General features: G+C 55.8%; 1 long non-coding RNA gene across 1 annotated transcript; it reads left to right on the top strand.

The window, feature by feature from the left end:
- Positions 1–501: 501 nt before the first annotated feature.
- Positions 502–6,443, top strand: LOC109489621. The gene is made up of 5 exons (XR_004623350.1): positions 502–658; positions 2,867–2,983; positions 4,292–4,374; positions 5,020–5,086; positions 5,560–6,443. It is a non-coding gene; the product is annotated as an uncharacterized LOC109489621 (long non-coding RNA).
- Positions 6,444–11,345: the final 4,902 nt, after the last annotated feature.

Genomic DNA, 11,345 nt, shown 5'->3' with positions numbered 1-11,345 from the left:
CTTGCGAAGGGCCACTGTCCTTCCAAACACATGTCATGGCCAAGTGCCACTGCCCAAGCCCTGAGAAAACGTGACCGGCGGCTTCAAGACATGAAGCCAATCAAAAAGGGTTTAAATCCCAAAGCAACTTAATGAATAAACTAGACCCACTCTTTTGAACTCCGTGAAAAGTTTAAAAGACTATTTCTATTGTGTTTTAATGCTCAGTTAATTTGATAAAAGTTTTTAAAATGTGATGTTATTTCATGAAAAGGTGATTGCTTCAAAGAGTTGGTTTGCTCTGAAGTATCCCCAAAGGCAGGTTATGCCTGGGTCTACCCTTGGTGGGTGGGTGGGGGGGCTGTGTACGTAACGCTCGCTTGTATGTGCGCTCGTGGCTTCCCGGACGGGTGCACACGTGCCGATGTCCCTGCTTTAGCAGATGGTGGTGCTCACCCATATTCCCTGCGGCAGTGTTCTCAGTAACTAAGCAGTCCATTGAAAAATGGCTGGGTTAAAAAAAAAGTGATAGATGCATACAGTGGAATGTTATTTAGCCTTAAAAAAAGAAGGAAATCCTGTCACCTGCTATGACGTGCATGAACTTTGAAGGCATCCTGCTGAGTGAAATGAGCCAGTCACAAAAGGACAAAGGACTGTGTGGTTCCACTTACATGAGGTACTGGGGTGGTCCAATTCGTATTGACGGAAAGTGGGGTGGTGGGGGCCAGGGGCTGGGGGAGGGGGCCTGGGCAGCTGTCAGCCAATGAATTCAGAGCCTCAGTGTGGCAAGGTGAAAAAGGGCTAGAGAGTTGTGACACCATGCTGTGAAAATATTTCATACTGCTGAACTACACACTTAGAGACGGAGATGGTAGATTTTATGCTGTGTATTTTTTTTTACCACAATTAAAAATAAAAATTTTTTAAAAGACGATGCTTCTTGGAAGCCACCTCGCTTCCCGGACAGAACTTGGGTGTTGGAGCTGCGCAGCTGGGTTTACGTGCCCACTCTGCCTCTTCAGAGCGGTGCGAGTTGGGGGAAGGCTATCCACCCTTGACACTTGAGCACTCTGAGCAGTAAAACAGCTGCTTCTTAGTGCCAACAGGTGGGTCAGCTGGGAGGAAAGAGCCTGGCAGGGAGGAAGGGAATTCCAAAGGGTTGTGCTTTCCCTGTGCAGGAATGCAAGCTGCAGCCCCTTCCCATCGCACTCCTGTCTGTCTGTCGTCTGGTTTGGGAGAGCCAGTTGGAAGGGCTGTGGTAGTGCTGGGAGGCCCCTGGGCAATCACGGGGAGCCCCTCTCCGGGGATCTCCCAGCCACCCAAGTCTCCGTTATTCCCTCTGAGACAAGATCTCTTGCTCCTTGGAAAATTCTCTGAAGCTTGGAAGCATCCAGTCTTGGGGTTCCTTGTGAGAGTCTGTTAGCAGCTCAGCCTGGCTTCCTGCCCCCTAGCAGGCAGCCAGAGACTAACTGTGGGATTTTAGGTGTGTTCCAACAGCAACATGGGGACTTTCTGTACCCAGGAAAACTCCCCAGCCGGTCAAGGCCTCATCCTTTGGCTCCAGGCGTTGCCCTCCTAAAACACATTCCTGAAATCATACTAATACTCTTAGAATTAAATAGTTTCACAGTTTCCTGAGTTTTCATGTACAGAATATTCATCTAACCTTATCAGTGACTATGAAGTGGGTTGTAATCTCTGCTTTTACAATGAAAATTTTAATGAGCACCTCCGATATGCCAGGCACTGCTCTAGGCTCTTCCTCCCAGGTTAGCTGTCTCTATTTAAGAAGTGGTCCAGGGATGACACAGAGCCCGGTCTTCTGCTTGCAGGGCTTTTCCCAGGGTCATTTGTACCTCAATGTGAAGCATCAGGCCCCTTGCAGGGAGCAGGGTTTCCTGGGGGCAAAGAGCACCGCAGAGGCAGAAGGGTACCTAAAAGAGGCAGGCCTGCCAAACGGAGGAGTGTGCAGTCAGGGGTGGCAAGATGAGGGGCCACGGGAATGGGGAACCCAAGACCACAGTGGCCTCAACTGGGGGCCAGCCTGCCCTGCCTGAGGCTGCTGGGCCCTGCCGGTCTCTCTGCTAGACCCTCTCTCTGATGTATCAGCAAGGTCACTGGCTGGAGAGGCAGACAGATCTGGACTCAAGTCTCTGTGGGCCTCTGATCAGCACAATGTGGATAATCCGAGTGCCCAGCCCCGGGTGGTTGTGAGGATTCAGAGGAATGTACGCGAAGCGCTCAGCACCCCTCCTGATGCATGGTGAGAGCTCGGGAAGTGCTGCTAGGGCCACACCAGTCCATCTCTTCAGGAATCCTTACCCCAACCCCCTTTCTCACCCAGTCCTGCTGTAGCCAAACCGCCACCCTTGAAAAAGCTGCAGGGAATTGCATAAGCACGGGAAGGGTGGGGGACAGCAGGGACAGGAGCAGAGGGAGGCAGCAACAGAGTCTCCAGCACCTCGCTGTCCTCATGGAGGACAGGCTGACCCCTCAGGCCTGGCATCGGGAACTAAATCTGAACTCCCTGCTTCCTGTTTACTCCACCAGCATCTTGGCATTCAGCTTGGCCCAAGTGAGAGGAGCTGTGGGTTCCGGCCTCCGTCCTTAGTGGTGGCAAAGGCCCTGGGCTGGGAAAGCCACTGGTCCAAGTCTCCCAGAGGGGCTGTCCCATCCTGTAGACGGGCTAGGAACACAGAAGAAAGACCTAGATCTCGCAGGGCGGGGGCAGACCTGGCTGGGCTCACACTACCCAAGAAGTGTTCGACACAAGCTCAGTCTGATGGGGTGTTGGGCACCTTCCTGCTAGTGACATCCAGAGGCGGTCAGGGGTCCTTGGAAATCCTGCCCCTCTCCCACCTGTCCTGGAATTTTCTCATCATAGGGGGGAGTGTCCCCTGGTGGCTGCCTGCTGTCCTTCTTGGGGAGATGCCCTAACCCACACCCCATCCAACTCCGGGTCTCTTCAGCAAGACGACAGAGAAGGGGTCTTCCTGTGGAGGTAAAGTAACACAGGGGCTTTGCAGCCAATAGGCTTGTGTTCAATCTCTAGCCACAATATTTACTGGAAGTTTTTCAACCTCTTAAAACTTTGGTTTACTCACATCTATAGTGACTATAGCAACACTTACTCTGTAAGGTTATTGTGGGGCAGAAATAAGATGATATGGGAAAGTACCTAACATCCTGGGTAAATATAAAAGATACCTGATACATGTTGTTTCCTTCCACTGCTTCCGGAGGGAGTGTCATAGGTCATAGCTCAGTCGATCAACCAATTAGCATCCTGTTCCTTTCAGAGTGTTATCTGGTGCCCCAGAAATGATTAGAGGGGGAAGGAGAAATTGTCTCAGCCCTGGAAAAATTCCCAGAAACCGTAATACATGGACTCTACTAGCAAACCAAGATGGTGCCACCCATGCCTCCCCTGGGTCCTGCAGACACTATGAGGTCACCGCTGCTGCTCTCGGGAGCCTGGCATGGCTCCAGGGGGTTAGTTTCTGATAAGAAAGTGGGGACTGCAATACTCGATCAGGGCACCCTGTCCTTCTGCTGAGGAGGAACTCCCCAGAAGGGTCTATTAATTACCAAAGGCCCTCTCCTGAAATGGAGCCATGATTTTAAGAAGATTCTGGCTGTGTCTGTTGTAGGCAGAGCTGTACTTCTGTAAACTGGGCTGCCGTGGACAGCTGTATTCTCACTGAGGAAGGGACGAGGCCAGTGCTGCATTTGATCCCTAGGCACAGGGTGGGGGCCCTGCTGTTAGTGGCCTAAGGGCCAGAAGCCGATGATGAGATTTTGTGAGCGACCGCCTGAGACTCTGGGCATATGCAGGAGCCACGGCTATGGGACTCAGGGGACAAAGGGAGCCACCAAGGTGGGGAATGCCACACCTCTGGTGGCTATTATGAATGTATCTTGCCCTCCTAACGTATTTTGTAGGAAGTAATTGGTGGCACACAGGAAAGCTGTTGATAACCGAAGAGCTAAGGGGACTCAGGCGCCACACTGGGTCTGGGGCCAGCCACTGCACTCTCCGCCTTAGTTTCCTTGTCCGCAAAAGGAGGACAATAGTCCCCGCCCCCAGGCAATGCGTGGAGAGCTCTGGGGACAGGGCCTGGCACAGGGAATGTTCTTTCTACATCGGTGTCAGCTGTTACTTTTTTTAGTCACCTAAAATACTTGCCCTTCAGTGAATTCTCCCATGTTTTCTTGTATCCTTAGTGACTAAAGGAAAACTGCCCAGTTCTTTTTCCATTATCCCACTTCCCATTTCTATTTCCTGCCTTATCTCACTGGCTACCATCAGGCCCTTCTTGGAAGTGGTGAAAACTACGTTGAATTTTCAAGGAGCCGCGGGAAGGATGGATGTGAGACAAGAGTGTCGAGAAGGTGAGCAATGGCTAGGACTGTAGTATAGTAATTTAGTGGTGGTGTGAAGAGGGCTCGGCTGTGGATCAAATCCCACAGAACGGTGAGGACAGGCCCCAGCTCAGAGCCACCTTGAATCAAGAGTCAACAGAATTCGGTGGTGACATTGATGATCAAAATAAATGGCTAGGGCGCCTGGGTGGCTCAGTTGGTTAAGCGTCTGCCTTCGGCTCAGGTCATGACCCCAGGGTCCTGGGATCAGGTCCCACAGTTGGGCTGTGTGGGGCTCCTTGCTTCATGGGGAGGCTGCTTCTCCCTCTGCCCCTCCCCTGCCCCCAAGCTCGCTCTCTCTCCCAAAAATAAATAAAATCTTTTAAAAAAATGGCTAAAATTGACCATCAGTGGAATTCTGTCATAATTTATTCATCTGAAAAAGAGAGGAAGAAAGGAAAAATTCACAATCTCACTTTATGATTAGTTCTGAGACAATGGGTTTCTGAAAAGTTTGCAAATACTCTCATTTTCTACTGTATCTTCATAGGCCATCGCCAGTTAGTTCCAAAATACTTTACAATTTGTTAACGTTTGTAAAAGCATTCTGAGTTCAAAAGCAAACTTACACACTTGGCCCTATTTTTGTCTTCACACAATTCGGCCGCCCTGAAGCTTCGGATATGAGGCATGATGTTACGTCTGGAGTTTGAGACCTGGCCTCCTCGCTGGGTGACCTGTGGTAAGTCACTTACCCTCTCCGTACCCCAGTTTCTGCATCTATAAAATGGCGGCAGTAAGACAAGTCCCATCATGGGCTTGTTCAGTAACAAGGTAAGTCCCCTATAAAGGTTAGCCATTAGCATAAATATCCAGGACTTTATGGTTTGCAAAGCTCTCTCCCTTTCTTACCTGACCTTCTTTGATATACTCACATGCTTGTCACACAACCCCTTGCAACTCACCCAGCAGTTAAAGCACGGGCTGTCCTGTTCCTGTGTGCCCCATGAATGAATCTGCCTCCATCTTGAAACCTGGGTTCAGTCAGGGGAATGATGCTCAGCACCGTCTTCGAGAGAGGAGAGGTGCCCACCAGAGTGAGTCACCCTGCTGGGCCCCGGAGGCATGGCAGGAGCTCGGTTCCCCATGCCCTTGGGCCCCCCTGACCTGAGTGGCCCTTATAACTTACACTGCTCTCTGATCATTCGTCCACAGCCACAGGCCAGAGCCAGACCTGCCCTGAACAGCCGGCATGCGTGGCCTCCTGGCCTACGAGGGATCCTCTTTCTCCCCACCCCGAAGTCTTGGTCTCACGTGGCTTCGCCTGGCCCTGGCCCTCTGCCCCACTGACAGGAGGCCCCCACACACGACTCTACGAGCAAGTCTGCCTCAGGGCCGGTTTTCCTCAGCCAGGCTGCTGAGACCACACAGAGGAAGGAAGATGACAGTGACCACAGGCAGAGATAGGCACTGCACGTGCCGGGCACAGCTGCCAGGCCTCTCGGGCAGATGGGGTCCCGCGGGGACGCTGTGGGACTCCTGGGGAAGCAGAAGACTTCCAGGAGACAGAGGTTTGGAGGAGCCATCAAAGGGGTGTCCGAGGAAGACCAGGGACAGTGTCTGTGTGAGGCAGACGTGGAAACGGGCTAGGCCTGTGGCAGGGCCGGGAGCGGCGCCTTGGCTGCAGTGGAAAATCCCAACCAGAGGCGAGAACTCCATTCAACAAATATTTATGGCACCTAGTCAATACAAAGAAGAGGGCCAGGCTGAGTCACTGGGCATGGCCCTGTGCTGGCACCACGCGTTGCTGTCGGAGGGACCTTCAGGGTCCCTGGAGCAGAAGAGGGGCTGGGAGAGGGTGCAGGAGCCAGGTCGGGGACGAAGGAGCCCCTGGGCCCAAGAGATACCCCAGCCCCGTGGGGACCCGAGCTCAGCAGCCCCCTGGGCCCCCTCCCCCTGGCAAAGAACTGCAGAGTGACAGACCAGTCGCGACACTGCCCAGGCTAAGCTAGGGTGACCCTGGGGGTCGGGGGGACTGAATCCGCTACCACAGTTCAGCATGGGGACAGCAGGCCTGAGGAGAGGCATCGCCAGGCGCTCAGAGCTAAAAAGTCCCTTTCCTTCCCCCCTCCAGCCTCCCCTTCCCCAAGCAGCCCCAAAGCTGAGGTTGCAGAGCCCAGGGGGTATGGAGCAGGGGGGTGAGGGAATGTGGGGGTGCAGGGGGAGCGAGGGAGATGCAGGAGGCTCTGCCCGCCCCATGCGCCTGTTTTTCACCCTGTCCTTTTCCCCACAGCCTCATGTGTCCACCCACTTCCGGCCTCACTCGCCCACTGCCCCCCTGTCCCATTTTGCTGCAGGGGTCCACTGGTCCGGGTGCGCTGGGTACACACCGGCCCTACCGTCTCCTGCCTCGTGGTCCCAGCATCCAGAAGTAGCACTAAAGCATCCCGCCGTTCTAGATTCAGGCTTTGGGGCCAATGCCCCCGGGATCTGAGCAGGCCCCCAAGACACAGGGTGGGCAGCGGTGGGTCCCAAACAAAGTGACCCCACAGAGCGTATGGTAAAGGTCAGAAACCTCACCCCTGCATGAATGCTAACCTGCCCGGTGAGAGCAGCCCTCTGTGGCCATCCGCAGGAAATGGCACCCGAAAAGGTCAACGCGCAAGTGGGCTGGCTGCCCTGAAGTGCTACCGAGGACGCCCCACGTTTGCAGAGTTATTTACAGCCTGCCAAGCACGGTCACATCCGATCCGCACAGAAACCCCAGAGTCGCGGTGGTCCCGATGTACCGAGGAGGAAACTGAGGGTGTTGAGGGGCCAGCTCAAGCCTGGCAGCTGGTAGGTGACAGAAAATGCCCTTGAACCCAGGCCGGTCTGATTCCAGGCCCCACAGTCTTTACATCAGACCGGGGTTCTCTCACTCTTCACCCAGCCTCAAGTCCAGACGATGGGTTGATGATTGCTGCCCCCTCTAAGGCAATCCCCCCCCCCAGCTTATTTAGTCTTCGTGCCTGCCACACCCCTGTGCCTTCTCCAGTTACCCTGGCCCCGGTGTGCCACCGACCCTTTATCTGGAAGTCCCCTTCCTGTTCTCTCTTTGCAGCGAGTCACTGCTCTTTCTTTAAGAAATGCCACCCCCTCTGTGACAGCCTCCTTGCATGACCCAGCAGAGCCAGCTCCTCTCTCAGGGCCCCCACATCTCTCTGCCCCCGACCTCTGCATGCTTGGATGTGGACTCACAAATTAAGAATTAACCATCGGCTTGTTGGCCCAGGAGCCTAGGAGCACTGTTCCTCTTTGTCCTCAGTGGCTGTTTGTGGTTGGAAGGGAGGAGGGGAGGAAGGGAGGGAGGGAGGGAGGGAGGAAGGAAGGAAGGAAGGAAGGAAGGAAGGAAGGAAGGAAGGAAGGACGACCGGAGAGATTGGTCTTGTGTCATTAAGAAAGAGTTTGCATCAGGAGCGCACCCTGTCATCTTGAGAAGCTGGAGAAGCTGAGGCTGGGAGAAAGAATGACTTCACTGGGGCTCGAGCCACCCGAGGGTCACATGCCCTCCTCATTTCAGCCTCCCCCGTGAGGACATTACTCAACAACCCCTCAGCTCCACCCACTCATCGTTGCTTTACTCAAGGAAGGGACAGCTCATGGAGTCATCTTTTCTGCCTTTGTCTTTTTTTTTTCCACTGCCCATGGAGTCTCCCTAGAGCCACCTTTGCCCTCACTGCTGTGCCTGTCCCCTGCCCCCAGAGAAGCCCCCTGGGCTCTCCCCCAGACCTCCTTCCCCTCCTCCAATGGAGCCAAGGGAGCAGCCAAGCCTGGATCGATGACTCAGTCTGACCTCTGGGGCCCTGAGTTTGGTGAGGACAATGGTGCCAGCAGTCCTCTGGCCCTCCGTTCCTTGAGCCAAGGGCCAACAATCTGGCCCCGCTTCCCGCAGAACCAGGCCATTCCCAAGTGGGACCCTCGGCACAGAGCTCCAGGGAGCCCCCAAGGGAAGGCTATCCCAGCCTGTCGTCCAGAAGCGCTGGCTGTCAGAGCCGTGGTCTGGAGCGCCTCTGACAGCCCCCACCTGCACGATCGTGCTCCCCACCCTCGCGCCCTGTCCGATGCTTGCTATTCTACCACGAGGATCCATTCCTCTGATGAAGCCCAAGCCTTTAGCCACCTTCTTGGGAAGCCCTGCTGATGCTGGCTGGTGATTTTCACCTCTCTGAGGAGCCAGCTGGCAGAGCCTTGAGGAAAGGGCAAGTCTGGAAGAGGGCACCGGCCCTGGGGCACGGCAGCAGGACCAGGAGTGCCCCAGGATTCCCAGGCTGGGAGGGCTGGAAGCCAACGATATGTTTACCTGAGAGAGAAAGGAAATGCAGGCTTGACCTGCCAGTCCTGCCTTGGGGCACCCCTGGATGCTAGGGCCCAGGGGAGAGGCGGGGCGTGACATGGCCAGCACTGCAGGGGTTAACCTGGTGTGCAGCTTCCTGCAGAAAGCTGCTCTGGGGGGGCCTTCTGGGTGGACACAGGTGGGAACCGAGCTGGCCTGGTACTTCTCCAGCCGCGGCCTCCCTGGGGCAGCCCCTCACCCGCTCCCTCACACCCCCACCCTTCCTTGAACCCTTGCCCCAATCCCAGAGGCTGCCAGTACTGGCACGGGGCACGGGGAACTGAGTCAGCCGCACACACCACGGCCTCCTCAACCTCACTCACGGCGGCCGCAGCTGTTTCTCTTAGGGCCCGCTCATCTCTCCAGCCAAGCCGGCCCCACGCCAGCTCCGGGGGAGGCGACCTGTCTGGCCCCGGCCGGGACCGTTACACCGCGGAGCAGTTGTTCAGTTCACTCATGGTCAGATTCCTCCACGAAGCATGTGGATACCGGGCTCCGACGGGTACCGCCTGACCGCTCTCTCCACGCCATGCTTGTAGCCAGGAGGGGCTTTTCCAGAAGCAAGCAGGACCACATCGCATGCCTGCTTCAAGCCTTCGACGGCTGCCTGTTGCCCTGGCCCGGAGGCCTTGCCCTGCAGCCCAGTATTCAGGGCCTCCCCAGTCCCATGGCCGGGATGTAAACCACGTCTCGCATCCCCCCTCTCACTCTCCCCCTACTCCAGTCGCCCGGGAGATTCCCTGAAAAGGCTCTGTGCTGTCACCCTGCCCATATCCATGCTATTCCTGCCTCTGAGGATGCCTTTCCTTTCATTCCTGGTCTGGCTCTTTCATCCTTAGGGGACCTGCTCTCTAGGTTTTTCCCGGCCTTGCAGCAAGGTGCCATACTTCCTACCACCCCTCACAGCAGCGGGCACCACTCAGTCAGGCAGGAACTGGATCCCAACGCAGTGTCAGCGGCTAGGCAGGCCTTGGGTACAGCTGCAGGATTCCAGGGGCCCACCGTGGCCCACCACCAGGTCGGCTGTGACGTGGCAGAGACCAGGCTGAGGGAAGTCAGGAAGCCCGATGGCTGAGTGGCCATGTGACCTGGACGCCCTAAGGATTTAAACCTCTAAGAAAGGAATGGGAAGCCTCTGGATAGTGTCTGGGGGCCATCCTCATTAGCTCTACCCCTAAGCAACCCTTTTCTCCTCATTCATCCTGTCACTAAGCAGGCAACTATCGAGGCCTCCAGTCTCCGGTGGAGACCTCCTCTGTGCCCACCCCCAAGACTTTCCCAAAGCCCTCCCCCACTCCTCCCCTGCCCTTCTTTCCAGGTCGTGAAGGAGGACCAGCTGAACACAAAGGGAGAATTCCCTGGCTCCCCCCACCCACACACACTGGATCTGAGGCTTGTGACCCCCTGAGAGGCCCTGGAGGGGGCCTGGGAAAAGTAGCCTGATGACCCCAAGGCCAAGAAGGAGAAAAACCACACAAAAATGTCTCGTGGGATGGGGGGTTGGGAGGGACAGTTATGCTAAGAATGGGGACTCTGGAGCAAACTCACCTGATTCAACTTCTGGCAGTGGCCCTGGGGGAGACCTTCTCCCTGAGTCCTGCTCTCCTCTTCTGTAGAAAGGGCTAACAATGGCGCCTATAAAGTGCTCAGCATGAAGCCAGTGAATGGCAGCCACACCAGACCTGGGACCACAGCCCCCTGCCTGGGAGACAGCCCCCTGCCAGCCGGTACATACACCCCATGGACACGCACAGCCTCTATGCCCAGGCCCCCAGGCCCAGAAATCACATGCCCACACCCCCTGACCAGACACAGAGAAGAGGAAAGACAGTAAGGGCCACACAGCCAGCCCATCGGCTCACCCCTTAAATACTCTCCCCATTGCCCAGGCACCCCAGGCTCCTAGTTCTTGACCTTTCTGCTCTGTCTTGCCCTGTCTGCTCTCCCCTTGGCATCCCCAGAAGCCGGTGCCTTTTCCCTGCTGAGCACACTTGGCTGCCTTACCTCCTTCTGGCTGGTGAAGCTGGGCCCGTGGGGTGGTGTGGGGCTGCCAAGGCCATGATGCCTTGATGTCTCATGGTCTTGCAAAGGCCCAAGTGTTCCATGACCATCTGAGTTCCTAAAAACCATTGTCTAGTGCTGGGGGGTGGGGAGCCCTTCTGCCGTATACCCACCATATCCCCACCCCCCAGGGTTCTCCCAGCGGCTGCCCCCCTCACCAAAGTTATATCCGAGGCTCGGCTCTGCACTTCCTAGCTGGGTGGCCTCTGTAAACTGAGGATCCGCCCCTCGAGGATGGAGGCCACCGTGCTTTACCAGCAGCGGGAAGGCCGGTCTCGCACCATGCCAGGCCACTATTACGAGGCCAGAAGGGGAGAAGGGGAGTCTGTCCTCTCTGTGCTCAGAACCAGTTGACACGGAGCTGTCAACCCTGCCTAAAGGGACAGAACAGAGCCAGGCAGCAGGTGAGGCAGTGCCCAAACAGAGGTCACAAGGCAGAGACTACACTGGGAGCTCTTGTCCCAAGAGGCAGACCCAAGAAGATACAATCTTTTAATTACATGCTCAGGCTTCCTGGGCTGCCAGCCAGGGTACACCCAGCCCTCGACCTCCTCCACAGGCCCAG

Source organism: Ailuropoda melanoleuca, chromosome 2, assembly GCF_002007445.2.
Source record: "Ailuropoda melanoleuca isolate Jingjing chromosome 2, ASM200744v2, whole genome shotgun sequence".
Taxonomy (NCBI): domain Eukaryota; kingdom Metazoa; phylum Chordata; class Mammalia; order Carnivora; family Ursidae; genus Ailuropoda; species Ailuropoda melanoleuca.
The sequence above is the reverse complement of the archived record's forward strand: the minus strand, read 5'-3'. Positions and strand labels throughout refer to the sequence as shown.